At 35.4% G+C, this 14,675-nt stretch overlaps 1 protein-coding gene across 19 annotated transcripts in view; it reads left to right on the forward strand.

Moving 5' to 3' along the window:
- The window catches only part of Ih (I[[h]] channel), a 68,898-nt gene that overhangs the window by 19,379 nt on the left and 34,844 nt on the right, over nt 1–14,675 (forward strand). Inside the window, exon 1 of one of the 19 annotated variants that reach the window (XM_064355713.1) lies at nt 3,531–3,664. The exons of the other annotated variants lie outside the window; for them this stretch is intronic. The gene's annotated coding sequence lies outside the window, so the exon portion shown is untranslated. Of the gene's footprint in view, nt 1–3,530; nt 3,665–14,675 lie in introns of those variants that run through there. 19 annotated transcript variants of the gene reach the window in all.

The following is a 14,675-nucleotide window of genomic DNA, read 5'->3' on the forward strand; positions in this document are numbered from 1 at the left end:
TAGTACAAGGAGTTTCGTCATAAAGTCACGAATTTGCATGTTGTGAAAATTATAAAGGCATTCTTCTGACGATGGTGAATTATTTAAAACTGTCATGTTTGAGTTGATTAAATGCTAAAAATTTGATCTTAACTGTTTTAGCGTATTTTTAAACACAAAGTAGTCACGCAAATCTTATTATTTACAATTTTTAAAAGATATTTATCTTTTACGGTAAATTATTCCCAAAGGTTATTTTATTGTTGAATAATTTCGGTCTCTGGTGAATGCTGTGAATAAATTTTATTCTGTTCAAAGTACACTTTGCAAATTTATTTAGCACACAGGACATAGAACGTACATTTTGATTAAATTTTCAATTATGTACAATGTCGTGGCTGTTTGATCTCCGGCCCTATTTGAAAAGCTTTGAAATTTACAGCAAAATTCTGTCACCTTCTGTACACAAGAGGCGCCGAGTAAATATTGCATAATTCAGGCGTAACAGTGAAGCTCGCGTTTTTACTTGTAGACGATGAGATACCTTTAAACAATTTAGGGGTGTTTATTTTTAACTCGTCATCGATTATTTTACGGTTAGGCGCAATTTCTCATTCCTCGTCCAAGTCCTAATTTGAACAGTTGTGCAACTCTGCGCCAGTAAATTCCAAGTATCGGAGCGAGGAGGATTAAAATTTGAACCAAAAATCGATAGTCCGGGCTGGTTTCGAAATTTCCCGGAAGATGAGCGTGGGGATAAGTGTTTTTCATCGAACTGGCGTTCATTCATCTCCGAGAAGCGTCTTGCAACAGATGGCTTTGTTTTGTCTCTAGGCGCAAAAAGTAAATGGCCTTTACGGCGTCTCTTGCTACTGTTTTCTCAGACGGTGTTTGTTCGAGCCGAGTCGTCATCATAAAGCAGTCCTTAGAACAAAGAGCACCTTCATCTCGGGGGTTAAATACAGAATTGACCTTTTCATGCTGTCACGAACCTGGCACAACTTGATAAACACGATCATTTTTTACCTGAATCAATGGAACTCTGGCATATTGTGCCATCGGCTCTCATAATTTTATTTATTGACATGGTAATCCAAGGGCTTCCCGGTCATTGTGGTGCTTGGACGATTATTAAGCGGAATTTAAAACGGCCGATTCCGGGATTACGAGCAATTATTAGAACTCAAGCCAATGCGTTTCAAAATCACATTTCGACATTTTTATCGCTGGAAACAGGACGAAATACGGCGGCCTCTCTTATGTACCGAGTTAATGAAACCGGAAGTAGACTACAAGTCTGATTGAATCAATAATAACGGAAAGAGGGTCGCTGAACCAGCACACATACACCATAAAATATAAATCGGAAATTCTTTTTCAGATTGCTTCCTAATAGAGCAAACGGTGCCGACCTATAATGCAATATAAAACATTTACAGAATAAGGAGAACGGGAATTTACGTCACTTGCAGTTATACAATAGAAAAAACCTCCGCAAGATTTCCTCTACGTTTTCATTTCCATAAACGTTCAGATAAAAGGGTGTCCTAAATTTCTTTAAGTTCATTTTAATTTTTTATCAGACCATCTAGAGAGTAAGTGTAGGGGAAGTAAGTGCACCGTAAATTGTAAAATAATAATTTTACTTAAAATTTTATAAACGCGGAAAACTGCTTGAGATTAGGTAAAAAGGGTGTAATAAATTTTAGGAATTTCGATCTAATGATCTAAAGTCCAACTCGTTAACCAATATGCTGTAATGACAACAGATACTGCAAGTTTGATTACTGTAAACAAATCTCTCTACAATAACTATCTCATAATTGGACATGGATAACATATTTGAATAATGAATGCACATCCAACAGCTAAAATGTAGTCCAAAAGCGGGAGCACTAAATCTTCTAACTCTTATTCACATTTGGAATCGTAATTTTATTATCAATTAGGCTGGCGTATGCAATTTATTAGGACATGTGAGTTTGTTGGAAAAATATTCCAAACAATGCCTGGAAAAAAATGTTTACATTTTCATAAATTCAACAGATGTCATTCATCACCAAAAAGGACAACAAAAATACGCTTCTCTACAACAAATTCATATTTTATGGATGAACAACGGGTGGTTGGCAAGATTCAAGAGGCTGATTTTTATTTGATATTTTAAGATGTGTAGAGGTAAATTTAAGCAGTTATTTTTGTTCAGGGTGAGTCAATTGTGATCTACTCAGATGTAGCCCATAATTAATTCACCCTGTATATCCACGAGTATAAAAAAGTAATAAGTTGGCCATTTTGTTGTGATTGCCCTTCAGCACAAGCTACCTACTCATATCCCCAGGGTTGCATTTCCAATGTTATTTCATGTGATAGTGTGGTAAGTTTTGTGCACGCACTTACACAAACAAAAATTTATTAAGTTTAATGTTTGTTTCACGTCATGTGTACACTCGTTAGTCGTAACAATTTCAATGCAAATTTGAAACTTTTGTGACAATGATCAATGGAAGCATCAACTCGCGTGTAATTAATTAAAAGTTAGAAGTCTAGGTGCTCCTGCGTAATTTAATTATTTAACTACAATCAGCGATGAAAAGCTCCGAAATCACTAACAATTTTAATAATTACGCACTGCACGTTCTTGGCTTCGAGAGTTGGCTTCGTAAAATCGTTATTTAATGTGTGGGGCGCAATAAAATGATTAAGTGGATAATCAGTTTAAAAAACACCCCTTTCAACTCTCGAAAAACGGAAGCTTTAAAAATTGCAGTTATCACGGCCAAAAACGGATTAAAATTATTCCAGCGAAATGCGGGGTTTAAATAACACAAATTTGCTTGATGTGATTTCGACTAAATTAAAAAAATCAAATGGTCATATTAAATTAACCAGTACTCAACTAATTCTGTACAGTATGTTTAATTTTTTTGACTAACTTATACTCACATTTATAAAATTTCGTAAGGTACTTTTGCTCAACTCTGTGTGTATCCGACATAAATTTGTCAAAGCAAACTTTTGTTTATGAATCGAAAACTAAAGTCGATATGGAAATGTGGTTGAGACCAAAAAACAGGCTGCGAATTTTTCACTCTTTACGAGTATTTCTAAACCTTTTAGTTTCGGAAATGCCGAAAATCTAACATTAGTAAGGAACAATTCATAAAGTATAGCGTAATAAAATAAGATTGGATGTCTACTAGTGCTGCTGAAAGCTCATTTTCAGAATGCAATTGCAAGGTGATCTCTTCAGGAATGATGTTGGCTTTATTATGCCTGTCATGAGCCTTGGAAAATAAATTTTCGTGGGTGCGTTAGAGCCGGAGTGTGATTAATGCGTTTGGGTGATGAAAGCGATCAGGTGTAAATTTAAGTTGTTGTCAATCTTGTTTTATGCTAGAGCCGCGTCTCGAGACACATTAGTCGATAATTATGTCGTGAAATTTCAAGGTAAACATTCGGTGTCGTGGGAGCGAGCCGTCCCGGAACGAGAACGGATCCGGGCGCGTGCGCGCTCCGGTCACCGGAACGTCGTTCCGGCACCCGGAGTTAGTGCAGCGAAGACAAACCGGCTGATCACAGTGGCGCGCTACGGTCTAGCTCGCCTCGTGGCGGCTCGCCACGCCCTCTGGCGGCTGAGACGCACCGGCTCCCAGCCCTGCGACAACCCCACGGACACGGACTCGTATGTACCCACTAACTCAACTCCTGATGCACGCTTATGCTTCGCTGGAACTCTTCACATGAGTCTGGAATCGCTCCTTCTTTCCTCTAGTCTCTTCTTCGAATCTTTCCGTTGCGGCTCTGCTTGGGGTCGTGGCGTGGGGACACGTGCCCGCACTCCACGCGTTGCTTATCACCCGGTTGGACACTTTGACGCACCTTGATTAAGACGCTCCCTTATTATGACTTTCATTAGGGACTCTTCCCTTTTTTCACGTAAATCAACTTGACCTACAGCTTGCTGGTTCAAAACTCCAGGTGCTTATCCCAGAAATTCAAATTGACTCTTCGCAAAAATAGCGCGAGTAACTTTTTAAATTTCACAAGAAACGTAATCTCTACATTATTTGCTCTTTTTGACTTTTGCCTGGAATCACTTCTGATGCTAAGATTTTCCCTTTTCTCAAGATTTTTTTTATACAAAACAGTTGGTAAATAAAAAAGATATTCTGAGGCACTTTACCTTAATAGATTCTAAACAACTGTGTTAACATTAGGAATTCATTAAACAGATATAATTTTCAATTTTAAGCCAAGAAAAACATTTTCTCTTCGTTCTACTTTATTTTTAATTCCGTTTCAATACCATTTCAACCTTAATTTCAACAGTCATTGGAAGATTTCCGGCTTATTTGAGAAAAACTTTGCAAAATAAGGAAACTTTTTACTCAAAATAACGTAATTATCGAAATCATTAGATGATTTCCGGCGTTTCTTCACGAGAAACGAGAAGAAGTGAAAACGTGAGTCTCTCGCTCCAAAAGCGAGCTAAGTCACTCTGAACAAGCCAATAGAACGTCTCTTTCGCTCATTATGTCATTTTTTGACAAAATTTTACAAAACAGGAGCTTCTTCGTTAAAAACAAAATATACGTGAAACGAAAAAATCAAAATAATGACACTTTAAAACTTTATGTGAGTTTTTGAACTGTTCTTGTGAGATTTTGTCTAATAATAAGTGAATTTTCGGTCGAAAAACGGGTTAAAACGGTCGAAGGACATCATAACCGACGTAATTTTTACATTTTTTTTTGGTAATGCTTCGGTCTATTTTTAATTGAAAAGTTTTCGTTGTTAAAGAGTGAATCTATAAAATACAAATAAGAGTTTTTGGCTCGAAATCACGTAGTTTTCGACTTCTCTGATATTTTGGCATTGTAAATCTAACGAAATAATTATTATTTTTTATCTCCACTTGTGATTTTTTGGCTTGTATATTTCCGTTTGCTTGAGGAAATTTACGCTAGATAAGTAAGTTTATAGCTTAACAATGTGCTTTGACTTGATACTTAGACTTAGTTATAGAAACAAATAAAATTTTGTTAACACAGCGATGTTAACTGCTCTGCGGTTCAGCACCAGAATGTAGAGTAAATTCCGATCCTAGCTAACTTGGTACTACATGCTTAAAAAAATATCATTAGCAAGAATTGCTTAAAAATATAAAGACATGTGCTATTTTTGAGTTTTATAAAGTCTAAAAAATCTAGTTCCTCGATCAATACATAAAAATTCGCACCTCAAATTATATAGAAAAAGGGCTGAAATAGAAAAATTCAGGAAATGCTGTGTTAAATTTTAATGATTTTTATTTCCTTCTTTTTGAGAGAAATTTTTCAATAAAAGTCAGTCCCAGAAGACAAGAAAACCCTCGCTTATAACATATCATAAGTGTAGTTTACGAAGATTAATAGACAAGAAGACAAGTCTAATAAAATTTTAGGTGTAATAACGCCTTTACGTGTATAATTTTTTCTTTCTTTTGTTCATGTCCGTGTACTCACATGCATACATATTATGTGTCACGTCATATGTACAAAGAAATTGAGTAACTTCTGTATGTGTACAAAGTAAAAAAAATATTTCTAACACAGTTACTTGCGTTCATTTTTTTTATTGAAAATTTCCTAAAACTATATTTAACATCTATAATCATTAACAATAAAAAGAAAATTTTGGATGACAATTTTAAATTTTAGGAGCAGATTGCTTCTCATTTTACCGCAAAAACGTGCGAAAAGTAATTCGTATGCAGCAATTTATTCAGAGATCGCGATGATTTTATGATTTATTGGATTTTTGTTTATTCAAATCTAATTCCAATTGACACTTTTTCATTTATTGCCTTTTCAAATAACAAAAGGGGAGCGTTCAAAATGTGCTCGTATTGAATAGGATGTTCTTTTTCCAGTACCAAAATATTTTACATATTATCTTATTTAAATTAATGTTTTACATGCAAAATGCATTAAATTCCCAGTGTTTACAATAATAGACAGCTATTAGTTAACCATGGGAGGAAAATGTATCAATTTCAGTGACAGGAACGCGGCTGAAAATATTTACAGGGGAGAGAATTTTTTCAACGTGACACAAATTTTTACAATTCGGATTAAAAATAAATAAAAACAATTACGTGCACTTGCATTAACTAACAATTAAAAGTTCTGGAACACAAATAAATTAAAAAAAATGGCAAGTCAAATGAATTTTTAAAGTGTGTTGGCATTTCAAAACACCACACCAAATAAAAATTTATGTCTCTGTGGACTGTGGACATGCCACACATTGTTCACATTTGAGACACTGTTACTTTGTTGGCTACAATGTACACATTAGTGAATTTTTATTATTTATTAACCTGTTCACAGAGTGTAAAATAAATCTACTTCTTTCCTCCAAGAGTTTATCGATTGGACATGTAAATATACGAGTATGTCTTTTTAAAGTATATGTTGCACTGCGGTATGTGTATTGTATTTCCAAAACTCGCGTGAAAGCACACATTATTGATTTAAGATTAGGTATATTTTTCGGTATGTGTACATGTTTAAGAAATTACATATTTATTGCGCAAAACGAAACCGTCACGATATTAACAAATACGTTTTGGAATTCCAAATGCAGTGGTCAAATATTACACGAATTCAAACATATTAAAGCTACTAATATTGTTTGTTAATTAGCGCATCGGGATATGCGTGTTGTCGTAGTCGCTGGATGATTAAAAAGGTCGAACACTTAATATTTAATGTGGAAACAAGATTTTTTATTTTTTATAATATAATTAGCACGCAACACAAACTGGACTTTCAAAATGTGTCGGTTGAATTTATTGAATTTGTCAAATATTAAACTCGCTAAAGTTCATCTATTGCAAATTTATGGCCAATTTGCTTTTAATTATTTGCAAAAATCCATACAATTAATCACAAAGATCAAAGTAAATAAAAATGAATGAGAACCCTTCATTCCACTCTATAATGAATGCACCCTGTTAATGTTTGATTTACGTCGTATGAATGATCAGATATGCCATTGGTATAATATTTCAATAAATCAATAATTCACCGTGTCTATCCCAACCTGTAATACGAAGAATGAGATCCGACAATTGATTTAAAGCTGGTTAGTTATTTAATACCTCACTGTAAAAATTAGATCAAGGTTGAGGCGTCGATACCGCTTTTTATGAAATTATGATTTATGCACAAAAATAATTCCCCAATTCGGTTATGGCTACTTAAAAATGTGAAAACAACAAAACAAAAGCTCAGCGGTTTCGTTTCATTTAATGCAACCATTAGGAACAAAAATGCCCGATTTAGGAGATAATCTTATCTTTATGCACGCTACATTACCAAATAAAACAAAGAAAGTAAAATGCTAGCTGTGGTGCCGCAATGTTTAATTTGTTCAGAAAAGCTCGGCAATTGACTTGTCCCGATAATTAATTATTGATAGTCCTCGCTGATCCCAGTCAATTCTCATCAAAATTTCAATTGCAGAATTAATTATCCTATTGCATCAGACACATTTACATGCATGTTAATATTTAGTGTAATTGGCTGCATGTTATTACCATAACAAGAATCTGAATTGCAATCAAAATATGTCGAGGCGCAATTACAGTATTGCCAAGATGGCAGCTAGATTTCAATGAATAAGTGGTTGGCGGCTTGGTTTCCTCGTGAGGTTGTTTCAGAAACTTCCTACTCCCAGATGAGTCTTATACAGTTCAATTACTTAGAAGACCCGTTCCCACTTATAAAATTACTAGTCTGGAAAGATTTAGACTTAAACCTAGGAAATCTGAATTTTTATCGTCCTGAAAGGTTTAAATCATTAAAACTTTTAACAAGATGCCAGCTGTCCTTAAAACTTAACGTGCAATAGTCGTAATTGAATGATAATCCAACTAAAAGGAAAATTATGTTTGTTTTGTGTGAACCCAGCACACGGACTAATAGTTTAGTGGCTCCAGTTTGGTAAGGTTTACGTTTTTATTCTTCCATTAGAAGCGTATTAGAAATATTTGTTTTATTTAGTGTAAAAGTAGCTGTTACGAATAAACGGGAAATAAAGCGAATATGAGGGTTTTGCGTGTCTTGCTAAAAGTTTTTCTAAATTTGGAAAACCCAAATCAAGCCGCGTCACGACGAAATATAATATCACATACTGCGCAGTGTAATATCTCGTATTAATAACTGGTTTATCTAATTTTCAAGATTTGGCTTGAACCGAGATCAAGTTAATTTGAGCCTGGTCCATTTGGGAATGATTTAATAAGGTAATGGGCTTGCCTAACAAAGGTGGATAAGCTGCTACATGGGGAAAAACAAATTTGCTATCCTGAGTGTTTGTGAATGGCTATGAATTAATAATTTCTGTCGTCACTTGAACGTCGGCAATTAAATTATCACGACTTTTGTGTGGGAATGAAAAGGTGTTGTGAAAATAAAAAAGTCCACACTTCATTCAGATGACACTTCACTAAATAAAAGGAGAGATGCTCGTGCGCGATACTTTTAAGTGTCAAAGCCGTTTTTGCGAAGCAAACTAATTACAAATTTGAATGGGGCTCGTAACGAAGGAAAACGCTGGCTCTGTTTCATTATTAACGATAACCCCGAACGTAGGTGTACTCAGACAAAAACCAACTTGAAAACGTTCCAAAAAAGCCACCACTTGCATTTACTCTCACCCGAATGTGAGAATTCCGCTAGATCCCATCTCCGAAACGAGTCAACTGAGATTACTAATCTTATTAACTATTACGATTTATATCTTTGGGCCGCTTGTGCGATGTTTTTTTAAGGCGAGTTTCCAGCAGGACCTCACGTCTCGCCCTAATTAAATTTGCAGCTAGATACAGGTGCTTAAAACACGGCCTGCAAAATCAATATGAAGAGATGACGTTGCATTTTGGAGGCAGCAGCTGATGTCGGGGGCGTAAAAATCACGTCAATGGAAGCCGCTTATTCAAAACACGAGTCGAAATCCTTCCGGAATCAATCGCAATTCGAAAATGTGCCATGTTAACGCAAGCTCAGTTCATTATTGGAAAAGCCGAGCTTTTATCTCGAGTAATAACACGTTACAACATGCAATCGTTAAAGCTATTTGCCAATGTTGTACCAACCTTGTAGGCCCTGACCCATTTATTCCGATATTTCGAAGTTCAGACCAATACGCAAAAGACGAATCGATTTCTAAATTACAAGAGCACATGTATGTATTGATTTTGAATCATTATTACACGCCGCAAGTGGACATGAAGGACTATTATTGCTCATACTGTCCACTATATATTTTTATTGATTGTAAAATTGTCAAAGAAATTTGATTTAATAAATGGAAGTCCAGTCTTTGGGGCAGTATACCTACAACAGCTATCTCAAATTTTGCCTAAAAATATGAAAATGAGCTTAAAAAGAAGACATCATTAATTCTTGTAGTTTTATACTCATGCACTGAAGCCCTACAAGTGAGACCATCACAGAATACCCTGAGATTGTTTAAGTGAGTAACTGAGTTCGTTGCTTGTGCATTCATTGAAAATTTCAAAAGTAGTCTCCCCGAGCGTCTCGCTGTACTAATTAATAATTCGGAATCGATATGTCATTTACCTTTACATTTGTAGAGCAAAGCTCTACCTACAATCATGAAATTTTAAAATATTCTTTGCTTGATTTGTAATTTTCCAACATTTTATTTTCACATTGCAATTGTAAAATTTTCGTGATTGTTCGATGGTGAAAATATGAATTAAAACGTGACGTAATGTTGCCCGGAATAACACAAACTGTGATGAAAAATAAATGAGTATTTTTTGTTACTATTTGAACGAAAGTAACTTTGTTTCAAGCCGCATATTTACCGCTGTGAATGGTGCATTTCCATTGTTGTTTTATTCAGTAAACAAACACACACGGACAAAGCTTTCAATCGTATTGGGATCGTGTCAACTGGAGACCTGAGTCTAGTTTATAAGCTCCCTTAGGCCTAGTTTAAGCTTTGGACCTCTCGAGAGTTGGCTGAAAATGATGAACAAACATCGCAATAACCCCATTGAGAATCGCCGGTTCAATTGACAGCCTTTACTAACCGAGTAAACAAAATAATTCACCCCGTGATAAATTATGATTGCTCGCGATAAATTCGCGGACGCCATAAAACAAACACCGGAAGGATGAAAACGGAAATGAGATATACTTGAAAAGCGGCATTTAAATCCCAGAAATGTTGACAAGCAAGTAACGAATAAATTTGGAAATGGAGCCCTTAGTGGCCGGGTACTGACGTCTATCTGCCAGGTGAGTAGTGAATGGAGTGACGTAGGTAAGGTGACCTCTTTGGGATCGATAAATACACCGCCACGGTGCCGCCAACGACACTGCTGGTACGAGATGTTTGCGTCTTCACTTTCTGATTGTTATTTAGATTGTCATGCACAGTGCATACGATTTAGGCACTGGCATTTGGAGGTGTCACCATGAACACCCCGGCTTGATTTATTAGTTTACAAAGGCTCCAGCAGCACAAAACGATCCGTCAGTTTATCAATATTGGAGGATACATAACATTCAATATAGCAGAAGATTCTCTGGGGGAGCAGATTGAGAAAGACTCTAAAACTTGCATGAATAGAAGAGTTCGCAAAGATCTTTTGCAATTACTCGATTGGCAAAATGAGTTTTTTTCGCGTTTGTACACCAGATTATGAAGTTTTAATAACATTCCTTATCGTACAGTTGACGAGTTTTATTTTTACAACCTCAGTTATTTGAATGAATCGATTACCAGATAACGCAACTATTTTTACATGACAATGTTCTCAAAAAATAAAGACAGGCCAGTTAATTCAGTAAAACACTGTCTGTTATAATAGAGATACTTTGATCACCCAAAAATCAAAAGAATAGAAAATTTAGGAGTATACTCGTACAGATACAAGAAGACTTTCAACTCCCAAAGTATGCCTTCGCATTGTCACTTTTGTGTTGAGGAATTTTCATTTGTAGTTAATGACGAGAAATATTGATTTTCTTTGTCTAAATATAAGCCAACAAATTTACAATCTAGCGAAATTATTTTTAGACAGCGCCGTATCTTATAAACTTCACGAGTGCAGGTATAAGTTTAATAAGCTATTAACTTCTAAGGGAGACGTTAAGTTGGGCTGACTTATGACTCGGAGCCAGATATTTGTTACCCAAACCATTTGCTCTTTAAATAAATCTATTTTAAGCTGGTTAAGCGAGGTAAAGTGTTGCCACATTTAATTAACATAATTTGTAAAAGCAACCAGCAACCAGCAGTTCCATATATGGCTTAATAGACGATGATACTGTGGACTAAATAACAGCTTTCATCAGCTTATTTTCTAGTGGCTATCGCATAATCTATGACAATCGATAGCTTCGCTTAATTGAAACGGCTTCCTTTTGTGTGTAATCTGGTTAAAACTTTGGTCGATAGCAGGAAGTCCTACTTTTGAAAATATTTAATTTATTCGCTTCTTTTATTCAGTTCAAGTAAAACATTTTGTGTGCAAATGGTGGAAGCGGTGCAGTTGGCAGTAAATTGCCCACCTTTCTAATTTTTAATGCAGACTTTGTACTTTTTAATATTCCCTCTGGTAATCCCCAAAATTGGTTTATATGATATCGTTCCCCAAAAATAAAGCGGGTTTTATTCTTCTCCTTGGCCATGTCAGTGTATTCCTAAAGTATTTTTATTGGGTGGAAGTTAACTAACTAAATTTGGAGCACTGTTTAAATTTTGAAACTGCCATCTCGCACATTTTTACGATGCAGATTAGTTTAGATGAGCAGATCCCAAACGTGATTAATTCAAATTAAAACTGCTTGCCGTAATATAATAAAACTAAAGTGTACGCAATGCGACGGAACAATTATTTAATGTAGATTGCGTGGCTCCAAATTATTTATTCGAATTTTGCCACCACAAATTATATTACTACTGAAAACTTTATATTGGTTTTTACGTCAAGAGAAACAAAAACGCTAAAGGTCAGGGGAAATGTTGGGGGCACAATGAAAACATTGTACTATTATTGAATATGCGGTTCTATTTTCGTGTGCGATTGCGATGGAAATGTAAATTTCAAAGCAATGAAATGTAGAAAATTTTACACTTTGTAGAGAAACTATATATATGTTACTATTTTACTGTCCTTAATATTTTTTAGATATTTTATTTTTTTAAATAATAAAATGTTTGCAAAATTATTCTTAGTACGAATATGTACCATTTAAAAAATCTGGAACACGTGTATCTTTTGTCTTATCCTTTTAGTTGATTTATTTAACCAAATATTCGTAAATATTTTTGAAAAAAACACACGCATGGTAAATTTGTTGTCTCTGAAAGCGGCTTGTAGCGCGATCTGATGGCCGGTGAGCGCTGAGGTAACAATTATTGATTACAAAGTACACCATGGCTCCATCTGGAATTTGCACCATGCACTTTCTACACATTCTCTGTAAAAGCTCGCCCAGTTTCTGCTTGCTAACACCAGATTCTCCCATTCAACAATAATGCATTAAAAAGGAAAATAGAGAAAATAGGGCTTGTTCTGTAATTGTAAATTTTTTAATGCTTTTAGGAAGCTCAAGAAAAGTGTCAACTCTTTCAAATAAATTGCTTCCGATAAAGCCATTCCATTTTAATTGTTGTTCCTTTTCTGGTAAAGAATTACGTACATCTATTACAGACAAGGCTAATTCTTTATAGAAGATTCATTACAGATTTAAAGAAATTAAATCGGATTGCTTAAATTGAACACTTTATCATCCTGAAGCGGCAGCAACAAGAAAATAACAGAAATTCTGACTTTGGAGTTTATTTTTCTAATTTTGCTGTTGCGTCTTTTCGTATCTAAAGAGCTTATAAAAAGCAGCGGTTTGTTCTTTGAAGCTCACGAAAATGATTTTCTTGACTTATACCAATTATATTCAGTTAGTTAAATTTTATTTTACATTGGAAGTTTAACAAAATGTTATATTTTATTAAGCCCATCAATTTTGTGGCCTCTTATTTGGCGAAATAATGTTGGAGGGTGGATTCTCCCAAATCCAGATCCCAATTGTAATAAATCTTTGCCTTACGATGGCAAGTAAATGTTTCAGCTACAGCCTCATCACTCAGAGATTTGATAGCTGCCATTCAACAATGTTACACTGTTGCCTTTGCCGCTAAATATACACCGCTTGTTGCAAATAAAGATGGATTTTTTACAGTAGGAAAGTCTCTCGAGTTATCTAATCGCCTGTTCAGACACAAAATCTCCCTTACAAAGAATCCCATGTTTATGTATGATAATGCGAAATCTCGGAGCTTTCAGATATTATCTAGCAGTACACTCGTACTTTAACGAAGTTTGAATTCATCGGAATTGTGAGACCCATGAGAAAGGCTGATCCAAATTCAATAAAACATGCTCGAGGCATGCTCGAGACGCGTTTTAATGCTCCCGTTCTCCCTTTGCCAATCTTGATTAGCTACGACAGCAGTTAAGAGAAATTACATTGAAAAGAACAAGCAGTGGAATTAATTTTAAGTGTCGCGTTGGTGGAGATATCATTGCAGATACACTCGGAACATTATTGAAAAATGTAACTGCAATAAAATTGGAGACCGAATCAATAATTCGCTTTATTTGATCCGTTCGTAGTTTTTGCTCTTCAAATCGTTTATGATTCGATTCTGCCTCAAATTCCCATGTGGGGGACGTGCTCTTCGGCAGCAGATATTATCTTGTTAAGTTACTAAGTGTCTAAGGAGCTTTTCTCAGCTTTATTACTCCGCATCACAAAACCCATTCATTTAGGTTTAATGAAATTTGAATCGCACTCTGCAAGCTCAGAATATGACTTGCACGTATTGTAAGAATTACTGCAATTAAAAAATATGGAAGCTTTGGGCGGAAAAAATGTTGTGTAAAGAAAAATTTTTTCAAAAATTTGGTTTTTATTTTCAAAAAATTATGTTACATATTCCACTGTTAGTAAATCTTGCTAAAATGCGCTCGTGCTTGGTCATAATTTTGTATTAGAACTGATGATCTGGAAGCTCTGGTTGAGTGGGGGAATAACGTGGAAGCTTGGAAAAGTGCTAAAAAATTGGCATAATTATGCTCATCGTGCTTCTTGGAGATTGGGTTTAAAGAAACATTTTGGGTAATTTCCCGAAGGAAGGCGAAGATATTTTGGTTGGGTGGTGTTGTTATCTTGCGGTGAATAAATCAAAATTATAATTTATATTTTGCGATCAATGCTGACGAAGATAAATGATATCGCTTTAACAGTGCCTAGAGCGGAAACAATTTCATTGCCAATGGCAGGCAATTATAGCACGTTGAATCATAAAAAGAGAAGAACGTGAAATACGGTGAAGTTGAGGCCATTTCTCTGTGGTACATGGCAAGGCCGTTGATTATACAGAACAAGATCATGATTTGCATCGAATCTCGGTCACGGTTACATGGGAATCGGCCGAACTGAACCACGTCTTCCTCATCTCAGCTTCCTTGACACCGACCAGCCGGTCTTTGAATAATTTAAATCAATTAATATTCATGCTCATCCCCTCGCAGAACCACAGGGGAAATAAATCGCGGAGCATCTTTTGAATTGCACTAGTTTTTGCAAACTTGGAAACGAAGGTGG

The sequence above is a fragment of the Tribolium castaneum genome, chromosome 3, assembly GCF_031307605.1.
Source record: "Tribolium castaneum strain GA2 chromosome 3, icTriCast1.1, whole genome shotgun sequence".
Lineage (NCBI taxonomy): Eukaryota > Metazoa > Arthropoda > Insecta > Coleoptera > Tenebrionidae > Tribolium > Tribolium castaneum.